The 11,818-nt window shown below is 36.2% G+C and overlaps 1 pseudogene; it reads left to right on the plus strand.

Moving 5' to 3' along the window:
• The first annotated feature begins 7,693 nt into the window (after nt 1-7,693).
• LOC105622975 lies at nt 7,694-8,088 on the plus strand (annotated as a pseudogene).
• The last annotated feature ends 3,730 nt before the right edge of the window (nt 8,089-11,818 follow it).

The following is an 11,818-nucleotide window of genomic DNA, read 5'->3' on the forward strand; positions in this document are numbered from 1 at the left end:
TCTTCGAATAAATAAAATACTAATACTGGATAGTATAAAGTTATGAATGCTATATTTCATTATGGTTCATATATCGAAGACATATCGAAGTTATTTTATAAGTATGTATAGGGAAAATTCATCTTAGATTAAAACTGATAATACACAAGTTACAAAAAGCAGTGGCCTAAGTGCCTAAAAGAAGTGCTAAAAACATTTATATATTATTTTTAGAAAAAATTGATAATAAATAATATTAAAGATTATGCGTTTCGCGAATTTTCTCCGTGTCCATTCTTGGAATGCCAACGTTTCGTGAATATTGCAGTCCACTTCATCAGGGCGAAGAGCAATCTGATACTGAGATGTTCCTTCGGATCATTTCTTTTATATATTACACTACTTGTTGGTGAAGGAAAAGTAGAGAATTGTGAGTGAGGGAAATCGGTCAGTCTTCAACAAAAAATAACTTTACAGAAAAATGCACGACAAAAAAGACATAATCAAAACAATCAATAAACATGCAAACAAGACAACGGTCTCTGATATACAATACAATCAGACGAAAGAATTCTATCCATTCTCTCATATGTAAAGGAACAACGGATTGGCAGGATATTAAACAAACACAATGAATTATCTTTAAACCACTCAAAAAAAAAGGACAAATTTTAAGAAATCCTAAAGATCAAAGACACACAGCTCCGCAGAAGCATACAAAATACCTTGTTTCTGCAGGCAAGTATACATTGGAAAAACTAGAAGAATGGTCAACCTATGGATAAAAGAACACCAATGTGTCAGGTTAAAATACATCACGCAGCTTGATCAGAACACAACATCGAAACAGAACATCAAATATTGTTTGATAAAACGATCACAATAGCCAACATTACATTTCCAAGAAAGTATACAGAAGCCATAAAGATACAAAAACACCCTAACAATCTAAATAGAGATAATGGCTATATAAATAAAATATGGAAAACTATTCTCCCGGTTATTGAAGACTGATCGATTTCCCCCACCTCTCCCCCCCTCCAACATTCACAATTCTCTACTTTCCCTTCACCACTCTAACAAATAGCGTAATATATAAAAGGAATGACCCGGAGGAACAGCTCAGCATCAGACTGCTCACCTTGATGAAGTGGACTGCAAGGTTCACGAAACGCTGACATTCCAAGAATGAATCTGGACACAGAGAAAATCCGCATCTTTATATAGAAAGCACCTATGGAAGTCTCAAGAATATTAATAAATAATGTTTTAGTAATACACATAGGAAGAGATATATTATTACTCATGTAAGATGCTTTACATTACGAAATGCGTGATCTCTCAACAAGTTATCTTTTTTAAAAAAAAGGTAGAAAAAAGACGCTACGTGTACTTTCCATAAATCCATAAAAATCTATAATCCATAAATCCATAAACTACAAAAACTGTTACGTAAATAATAAAAAAAAATGAAATATAATCTTTAAAGTGCGCCAATTGCAAGCAGAATATATATTTTCTTGTATTATATAACATGTATTTTGTAAATTGCGAAAAGAATATATATTTTATTGCAACATATAATATTTAATTAATGAGAAAAAGTGACACGTACCTTTATCTTTTTGTTCAAGAGTCTTTTATATTTGCAATGAGATATAATATTTAATCTCAAAAAATTAAAGACGAAGCATCATAAAAGAGAAAATTTTATTAAAATAACAAAATTCTTTATGTAAAAAAACTAGGCTGCTAAAATATAAATAAGTAAATATTACATAAAAGAAATAAATGATATTTATTATTTAATTAACATTAATTAATATTAAAATTATAAACACAATTAGAATTAAGATTATAATTAATTTTAAATCTATTTTTAAATCTAACTTAAACTGCATGTTTTACAAATCTAAAAAATTTTTCCTATTCTTAATTATATATGTTTTTACAATACATAATGCACGCAGTAGAGATATTAGGGTCATTCTAACTTATGGGGCTAGATGGGGAGGGGGGGAGGGGGAAGCGCGGGGTTACTCGTAAATGTGGCGAAGGAGGGGGAAAGCGCGGGAAGATTCCGGCTATCGACGTTAACGTAAACATAGGACCCCAATCGAGTGATTACATAAACACGACATTCCGTTATGCGTTCAGTATTTTTTTCATCATCCTCCGCTGCCGCCGCCACCGCCGCCGCCGCCGTCGCTATCACTGCCGTCCACCGTTCGTCATCACCATATCATCGTCTCTAAAAAATTCAGGTAACAAGAACTTGCTAGAGCATGTTAGAGAAAGATACAGCACGACAATGTCGGAGTGCGTAACGTGATATTGAAGAAGGGACGGAGAAAGAGACAAGAAATGAATCAATAGAGTACAAGTCCCCTTTTTTTATGATGCAGTTTTTTTCAATATGGTTTTTTCAATATGGTTTTTATTAGCACGCCGATGCAAAAGATGGAGAATAAAAGAAAATACATATGTAGTAATGCGAATGAAAATTTTTTATTCACGTTACACTTATTACACTGATTTTTTTCTCTTTTTTTATTACATTCTTTTTTCGCGATCGACAGCGTTCGAATGCGATCAGTAGCTCGAACATCGCTAGCAGCGCTTTCTGAAAAATAGAACGAAAAAATTTTTGACCACTATTCGCTTTTTCAGCAGAAAATAAAATGCACTAGTCATTTCTCTCGACGATGATGGATCAGATGACACGGTACCTCTTGCGTTCGAACGATTTTCGACGTACATATTCTTTTACTCAATCCATGTCTTATCGCTCGTAACTAAAATTTACGATTGAATGAAAAAAAGCTATATACACTATTTATACATTATCAGATACGATGATATGATGCGACGCATTAAGAGAAGTATTGATTATAATGTTGTTTATATAAACATATCAACGAAGTATGAAAAATATAAACTAGAACTCGCGATGCTGCCTTATTTACTTTTAAAGAAAGTGTGGCCCAATAGGCAAAGGGACAAAGAAATCATTAATAAAATATTTAACGCTTTATAAGCGCTCAGTTCCATAGTTGATGTTCTGGAAGACGAACGAATCGTTTGCTTCGGTTATTGACAATAAGAATAATGGAAAAAGTATGACTATCATGCGAATGTTGAGAACATAGCTAGCATAGTCGAGTTTTAGAAACGTGGATCCGAAACAGTTCGCAAATATTAGAGACGAAGTATTCAAAGTGTTGGAAGAAATGGAAGTAGATTTTGAAGAAATAATGGACCAAGACTCTGACGAAGTGTTATCTGACTGGTTATGTTAGTGATTTGAGCGAGCTTGATACGAATCACACAGAAAAATTTGTGCCGTCTCCAGAAATCCGTGCACTGAACGATCGTATTAAACACTGCATAATCCAGTGCCACTATACAATAGGTGGTGCTTTAATTATATAGTGCAGCATGCATGATCCGGCTGATTTGGCTGACATCGATGTTGTAAGAATGTATTTTGGAAGGAAGCACAGAATCGATTATATCGATCGCTAAACGATCGGTCTTGCACGAATTGCAGAATGCCAATATACACTACATTTCCGTGCAACAAGTACTCACACTGCACATATTGAAAAAAACTTGTGAACAATATTGTGAACGAGATGTTCCTGGAAAGACTGTAACGTAGATGATATGCTGTATGTTTTCGATAATCCGCAAAAAAAAAGACATAGGTGTACGAATATTGCCAATGCAATTCCTACGCGATCGAGAATTAGGTATAAGTAGTAAAAAACATGGAATAATTATCAGAGAGTCCATTTCTGACTCATTACTCGCGTGATAGAAAATGTAACTCAAGATAAATATTACAAGATAAATGTTACGAGGATGATGAGTATGAAAAGAGACATTGGTAGAATAGAAATATCAATGTACCATAAAAGACTATTATTATGTGCATTAAAATTCTCGCGGGTAATGAAAAGTGCATCGAACTGCTGATTATTGACAATATATGGAGTTTTATGATCGTGATCTTGCGCTAAAACTGTTTTTCGATAAATACGACGAGTGCAACTACCAACGTTCAATTGAATGAGCTCGCGAGATGTATGAGTCATATTTTACTTAGAGGCATTTTTATGCGTAATGCGTTATCGACGAACGGCGCGCGCCGAAACGAAAGCGGTATTGTGAATCTGGACGATGCGATGAAGCCTAGTACTCACCGGGTAGCGTACACGAAGAGGAACAACCGCGTCGTGTACTTTGATAATTTCAGTAATCTTCGACCGCCCAAGAAACTGGTGCGATATTTCGGGAATGGTGCTACGACGATAGAGTACAATTGCACGTCCTATCAGACGTACGATCAGAGCTTCTGCGGACAGATGTCTGCGATTTCTACAAATGGTAGACGCGCGTGAATTTAAAAAGATTGCATCAAGGTGCATTGCTGTGAAATTTCAGTATTAGTCGAACGCTTTTTCCATCATGTCGCTAATGTTTACGCTAAGCAAGAAGAGCACCGTTCTCACGGCGAAGTACTTTCCCTCCATAGATTTGAGTGACGGCGATTATGAGCTCGGTCTGGCGATTTTTGAGACTTATCACACGATACCGAATGTGAATGAATCGATCAACAAATTTTATTTCGCCAAAGACGCGGAAATTACAATTCGTACGAAGAAAATGCATAAATGAATTTTTGAAGCGCGCGATTTTACGGAAACGTCCGCACCGCGACCCTCTTGTAGTGCGTGGTGACAATAATAACAACAACAATGACAATAATGATGATGATAATGGAGAGGGGAGAACACGATTACGCTCCGCGCAAACTACAACACAAAGAGATGCAAGATTAAATATGCAAAATAAATAAACTTTGGCAAGCCCAACGGCATTGGATCGCTGCTAAGATTCTCGTCGAAGTATATACGCTTCGCTGCCGCGAAGATGGCACGAATCGGACATGTCGATGAACATAATGAATGTAAATGTTATCCGCGTGTAATGTGACCGCGGGCGCGTAGTAAGCAAAAGCGCGCACAAGGTATACGAATTTTTACCGAGCGTGCCGCCAGGATATAAGATATCGGAGAGGCCGGCACAGATCATTTACCTGCCGATCACGGAGCATTACGGATCTAACGATACGCATCGTCAATCAGAACAGATGATTGCTCTGCTTCGCAGAGAGATCACCATCAGATCATTGAAATGATGCGATGAGATACTCATATTGAATGAAGCGGAGCGTACACAGAAAGATAACTTCTTTACAAAGCTAACATCATCGCTCGATAATACTAGCTCATCCAACTGTATTAGCATGAAGCTGAGCGCGTCGAAAATATGTTAAATTTTTACAATCTTTGGAATTCGCGGTGCGCAACTTTTGAAATGAATATATATCTTGAGTATTACCGGTGAGTCGATCTTTGACGATCGCATCGTCAAGATTGAGACTCACACATACAACCCATTTCCTAATACAACATTCGGATACAGCGACGAGATAAGGATATCCATATAGCAATAGGATTTTTTTGTACACGTTATCGTGCGAAAGTTTTCTCCACGTCGAAGGAAAATTGATGATGAGAAAAAGAAAAACGATCAGATGCCAATGACGCTTGTAAATAATTACGTGGCATTCATGTTTGTTGAAATTTGATATGAACTCAATGGTGTGGAGATTGATCGAAACGTGGACATAACTAGCGCTCAAGAATTACGTATCAATGACGTACGATAAAGCTTTGATTGCGCTGAACGCTGAATGGAACTCTAGACCGACACGAAGGAAGGACACTTTAATTTTTGCGTGCCAACAGCATGTTGAGCTTTTGCGAAGATTACAAACACCTGATCGTCAACGCTCGCCATGAATTGATTTTGATACGAGCGTGCAACGATTACAATTGCTTGGTGGGAAATCCTGCGGAATCTGAGATTGAATTATTTAAAGTACAGTGGCAGATACCTCATGTTGCATTAATGAGATCAATAAATTATGCTGCGAACCTGGAAAGCAGTCGTTATCTGAGCATGAGTTTTCGCTCGTGGGATCTGTACGAGTATCCTTTGTTACAGAATATGACCAAGCATTCATGAACTATCACGGCGACTCAGTTAGAAAAACCACGATACGTTATTTTTGCTCTGCAGATCGGCTGAAAGAATATCATATCACAAGATGTTAGAGTATTCGATTATAATTTGAGTAACGTGAAATTTTATCTAAATTCAGCGTTTTATCCGTGCGATTTAAATCTGATTTTGGCAAAAAGAGATATGTTCCGTTCTATTTGATATGTATGCGCGTTTTCGTAGAGCATATTATGAAATCGATTGCTTCGAAACGTTATTCAATGTTCTCTCATTTATCGAGAAAGAGCCTTTTCTGATCATTGATTGCTCGCGACAAAACGAATCCATGAGAGTCAAGAGTGTCACTATGGACATACGCATAGAATTTGACTACAAGAAGAAATGTGCCCGCAAATACAACAGCCTATTGTCTCATCATACACGATCGCGTAGTTCATTTTTAGTATCACCATTGACCAATATTATGAGCAAAATCATCTAAATACCTTCGACACAATATAAATCTACGTTATATCGCAATCAACCTCAATCTTCTCGTCATGCTCGTGTCAACATTCGTGAATCAAGGATTCGTTGCAAGGATTCATCGTTAAAAAGAAATTTATGGTGAAGAAAATGGCGATGTTGAAACCGTTCTCACGCATTACATTTTTACGAGTCTCGTATCATGGAAATGTCAACAAGATCCGATAGATCTTGCACTTCCTAGTTGATTGCTTATCACCATGGATTGCAATGGGGGGATGGTCCCGTATAGCGAAGCGAAACGCCTGATTACGGCGATTGTATTTGAAGATGAAGCTATCGTATATACGTCAAGGAACGCGAGAAACGAACTGTGGAACTTGCTTCTGGATGATGAGTGAGAACGCATGTATATCGAAACCTTGGATGCAGTTTACGAAGATATGGAATCTTTATCTAATTTAGATGACTAATATTATTATGTTACTAATATTATGTGGACAACATGTTAAGAATTGCGCGTTACAAAATGTATTGAAAATATGTAACTGGTGGTTGCAAAAGAATTTTTTAAAATAAAAGTACGTATTTATTACATATTTCTTTTCCCTTCCTTTATAATACATGTATAAACGTATGTATGAATGGACGTATAAACGTATATATAAACGTATATATGAACATACGTATAAATGTATGAACGTATATTTAAACGTATGTATAAACATATGTGTAAACGTATGTTTGAACGTACGTATAAACGTATAAACATATGAACGTATGTGTAAACGTATGTACATATAAACGTAACCATACTTACTGTATAAACATACTTATGTATAAACATGTGTACAAACGTATGTATGAACGTATGTATAAATATAAATATAAACGTATGGATGAACATACATATGTATAAACGTATGACCATATGTTTGAACGTATGTATAAACGTATGTTCGGACGCACGTACAAACATATGTATAAACTCGAAACAAAAAAAATACATAGAAAAGACATGATAAAACGTGTCGCAACATGTTTGAAATTCTTGGAAACAGGGGGAGAGCCTGCCCCCCTCTTCAATTTCAAAAGTATTACCATATTATTTGTATTACCATATTATATACAAAAGTATACATCGCAATTTACGCGAATGCAATCAATTTTGCGATGTCTGCTTGATGTACAAACGATTGAAAAAAATGTACTTCGCCAAAAAGAGCAGTGCATCTTACAATATGACGAAAGAATATAACATGTAAGTTTCAATGTTCTATACATAAAAGAAACGTTTTTTAATTTAGTGCACATTATGTATGTGCATAGTATGGAGCATCGCGCGGTGCGTTTACTGAGCAAACATTACGATTTGACGAATAAGGGTAAATTTTTGGAAATTGGAATCAACATTGGTCCACCAAATTATGTGGAAATTATCCTAGAAGATCATCGCGGACACGAATTATCACTGTCTCTCGAAATGTGGAAGAGCTTCTACGAACAAAGATGGAATATTTACAAGATGCTTTGAAACGAATACAAGGATAATTTTATAGCGTTGGACCACTAACTGTCAGCGTTTACACGCTGAACGATGCTACACTCGTATGTCTCGATTCTTCACTCATATACATTACGATGACCGAAACGATGCTACGCCGTATGTTTGACTTGGACGGGTGTATTAATGTAACATTCGAACGATTAGCCAACCGGCTCCGTACGGTTGATATCAAGTAGACGTGATTCTCCAACATCGCGTCTGAGAACGCTATACGTGATAGCGACATCTTCAATGAATATCAGCTTGTCGATTGTGAACTATTGGCTTTAATTTTTAATACGTAAAACCAGTATAAGATGTGAATAAAAAAAAATTTCGTTCAAATTATTACATATGTATTTTCTTTTCCCCATCTTTTGTCTCGACGCGCTAGTAAAAACCGTATTGAAAAAATTGCGTCATAAAAAAAGATTTGTACTCTATCGATTCATTTCTTCCGACCCGATATCATGTTACACGCTCCAATGCGCGTGCTCTATCTTTCTCTAACATGCAAGCTCTTGTTATTTACATATTTTTTATGACATCTAGAGTTTCTCATTCTATAGTTCTATAGTCTGCAGCCATTTATGATCTTAAGTGTTTCATATGCAGCGCAAATGTATCTTAGATAGCCTCGCTATGGCAAAGGATGCTTCTCAGCGTCAGTCTTTGTCATATCTGCACGCAAGATTAGCACGAAGAGCAGTATATTGCAACGTGATTGATTTTTTTCCCAACGTGCAAAAGTATTGTATTTTACCATTAACGCTAAATAGTAGAATACTTTTGAACGTTTATTAAGTGATAGAGGAAGTAAAAGTGATAATTTTGTGATTTTTTTTTAGAAAAAAAACTTTTATCGATAAATTTTCCTGCAATAATGAGCAATCTAAGAGAATTGATTGAGATCCGTTACGAGTACCCCGTTGAGAGAATAAGTATTAGGTGTATAACTTTGCTTCCTCCATTTTCCTATAGATGGCTTTAGCGGTAAGTGGTGGTCGAAATAAATAGATCATAGACGTCATACAATAAACTTGGGCATCTGTCAACATAACCCCATAGAAACATTAGTCGATTTGTGTCTGTATCATAAAGTTATTCTCGATTGAAAATGTCAGTTTACGAGCCAAATTCTCGTCATTTGCGGGAGGTTTTAATTTTTTGCTTCAATATGAAGAAATCTGCGGCTGAAGCTCATCGAATGCTCTCAAATACTTATGGTGAGGCCGCTATTAGTGAAAGAACGTGTCGTGAGTGGTTTCAACGCTTCAAGAACGGATTTTGACGTCGAAGATCGGCATAGCGGTGGAAGAGAGAAGGTTTTCGAAGATGCAGAATTAGAGGCATTACTTGAGCAAGACTCGTGTCAAAATCAAGAAGAATTGGCACGATCATTGGGAGTGACTCAACAAGCCATTTCAAAACGCCTCAAAGCCATGGGAATAATTCAGAAGCAAGGAAATTGGGTGCCGTACGAATTGAAGCCGAGAGATGTTGAACGGCGTTTATTTGCTTGTGAACAGCTGCTTGAAAGGCAAAGACGGAAGGGATTTCTGCATCGCATTGTGACTGGGGATGAAAAATGGGTTCATTACGATAATCCCAAGCGCAGAAAATCATGGGGAGTTCCCGGCCATGCTTCCACGTCGACGGCCAAATATTCACGGCTCCAAGGTCATGCTCTATATTTGGTGGGACCAGCTCGGCATAGTGTATTATGAACTGTTAAAACCGACTGAAACAATCACAGGCGATCGGTATCGAACGCAATTGATGCGTTTAAGCCGAGCATTGAAAGACAAACGGCCGCAATACAACGAGAGACACGATAAAGTGATTTGCTGCATGACAATGCTCGACCCCATGTTGCGAAAATGGTCAAGATATACTTGGAAACGTTGAAATGGGAAGTCCTACCCCACCTGCCATATTCTCCAGACGTTGCTCCCTCTGACTATCACTTGTTTCGATCAATGGCACACGGCCTGACCAGCACTTTCGGTCTTATGAAGAAATAATAAATTGGATCGATTCGTGGATAGCCTCAAAAGATGACCAATTTTTTCGACGCGGGATTTGTACGCTACCCGAAAGATGGGAGAAAGTAGTGGCCAGCGATGGACAATACTTTGAATCATAAATGTATAACCAGTTTTTTACAATAAAGCCTCGAATTTCGGAAAAAAAACGGCGAAAGCAAAATTGTACACCTAATAGTTTTTCTTTTTTATATATGTTAAATTTTTATTAGCGAATTTGTGCTTTTTTTATTTTTCTTTTTCCAATACATCATGGTCGATAACGAACCACAGGTCAGGCTGCAGCTAAAAAATGAATTGGGAATACAAATCATCCCCTCGGTAAGTTCAATATAAATTATAAATTATAAATTATAGAGTATTTTCTAATTATCTTATTATAATTCACTTTGTATAATACTTTTTTCAGGAAATACATCGAAGCTATGTCAGAATAAAAGGATTTATGAATATCTTAAATGCACAAATTGAATGTGCAGAGAGATCGTTATGATCGGGAGGAATGAGTGGACATATGGGAGGAAGATGACTTCTTTCTAGCTGAACTATTCGGCCTGCGACCGTACGAACCCGATCCGGAACCTGAAGAACTGGAATTGTAAGTATCATAAATTTATATTATATATGAATTTCTCTTCTTATATATATTACATGCTAATGTAATGCTTTTTGTTTTACAGAAACAATGGTGCTTAAATACGTATTTTTTTATTTTTTTATTGTAATTAAATATTTTTCATTTAATTTAGACTCAAATAAATATACTTTTTTTCTTAAAATAAATATATCTTTTCTTTTCTTAACATATTTCACTACATAAACGAGTTGTTTTAAACATTCGATCTATTTAAATTATTAAATAAAAATTTAATAAAATATTTTTGCTCGTAAGAAGAAGATACGACGGGCGTGACAATGTGACGTGTGAAACATAAGAGGAAGAGAGATAATAAGTATATGTGGTAAGTGTATATGAGCTCGCATGATGTCACGGCGGTGGGGCGATGATGGCAATGGTCGACGGTGATGGTCCGCGGCGGCGGAGCGGTAAGGCGATGAGTGGCGATGGCGGCAATGGCGATGGATGGCGGCAGGTGATGAAAAAAATACGGAGCATAGCGGAGTGTCATGTTTATGTAATCACTCGACCGAAGTCTTATGTTTACATAAACATCGATAGTGCCGGGACTTTCGCGCCTTCTTCCTCCTTCTATACATCTACGATACCCCCGCACTCTTTCCTTCTCGCCCGCGCCGAGTACTCCTCGCGCTCCACGCTCCTCCACCCTTCTAGCCCCATGGGATAAAATCGCCCTAGTATCCCTACTGAACGTCATATAAATACTTATATTAAATTTAAGCCACATACTTATCTGAATTTGCTCGCACATATAAACGCTCATCATTTTATTATATTTTGAAATCTAACGTCAAATTTTTTACATAAAAAATTTTGTTATTTTAATAAAATTTTCTCATTTTGTGATGCTTCATCTCTAATTTTTGTATTCCATTGCAAATATAAAAGACTCTTAAACAGAAAAATAAAGATACGTACCATTTTTTCTCATTAGTTAAATGTTATATGTTGCAATAAAATGTATATATATATATATATATATATATATATATGTATATATATATATATATATGTATATATATATACATATATATATATATATATATATAT

Source organism: Atta cephalotes, assembly GCF_000143395.1.
Source record: "Atta cephalotes unplaced genomic scaffold scaffold00051, whole genome shotgun sequence".
Classification (NCBI taxonomy): domain Eukaryota; kingdom Metazoa; phylum Arthropoda; class Insecta; order Hymenoptera; family Formicidae; genus Atta; species Atta cephalotes.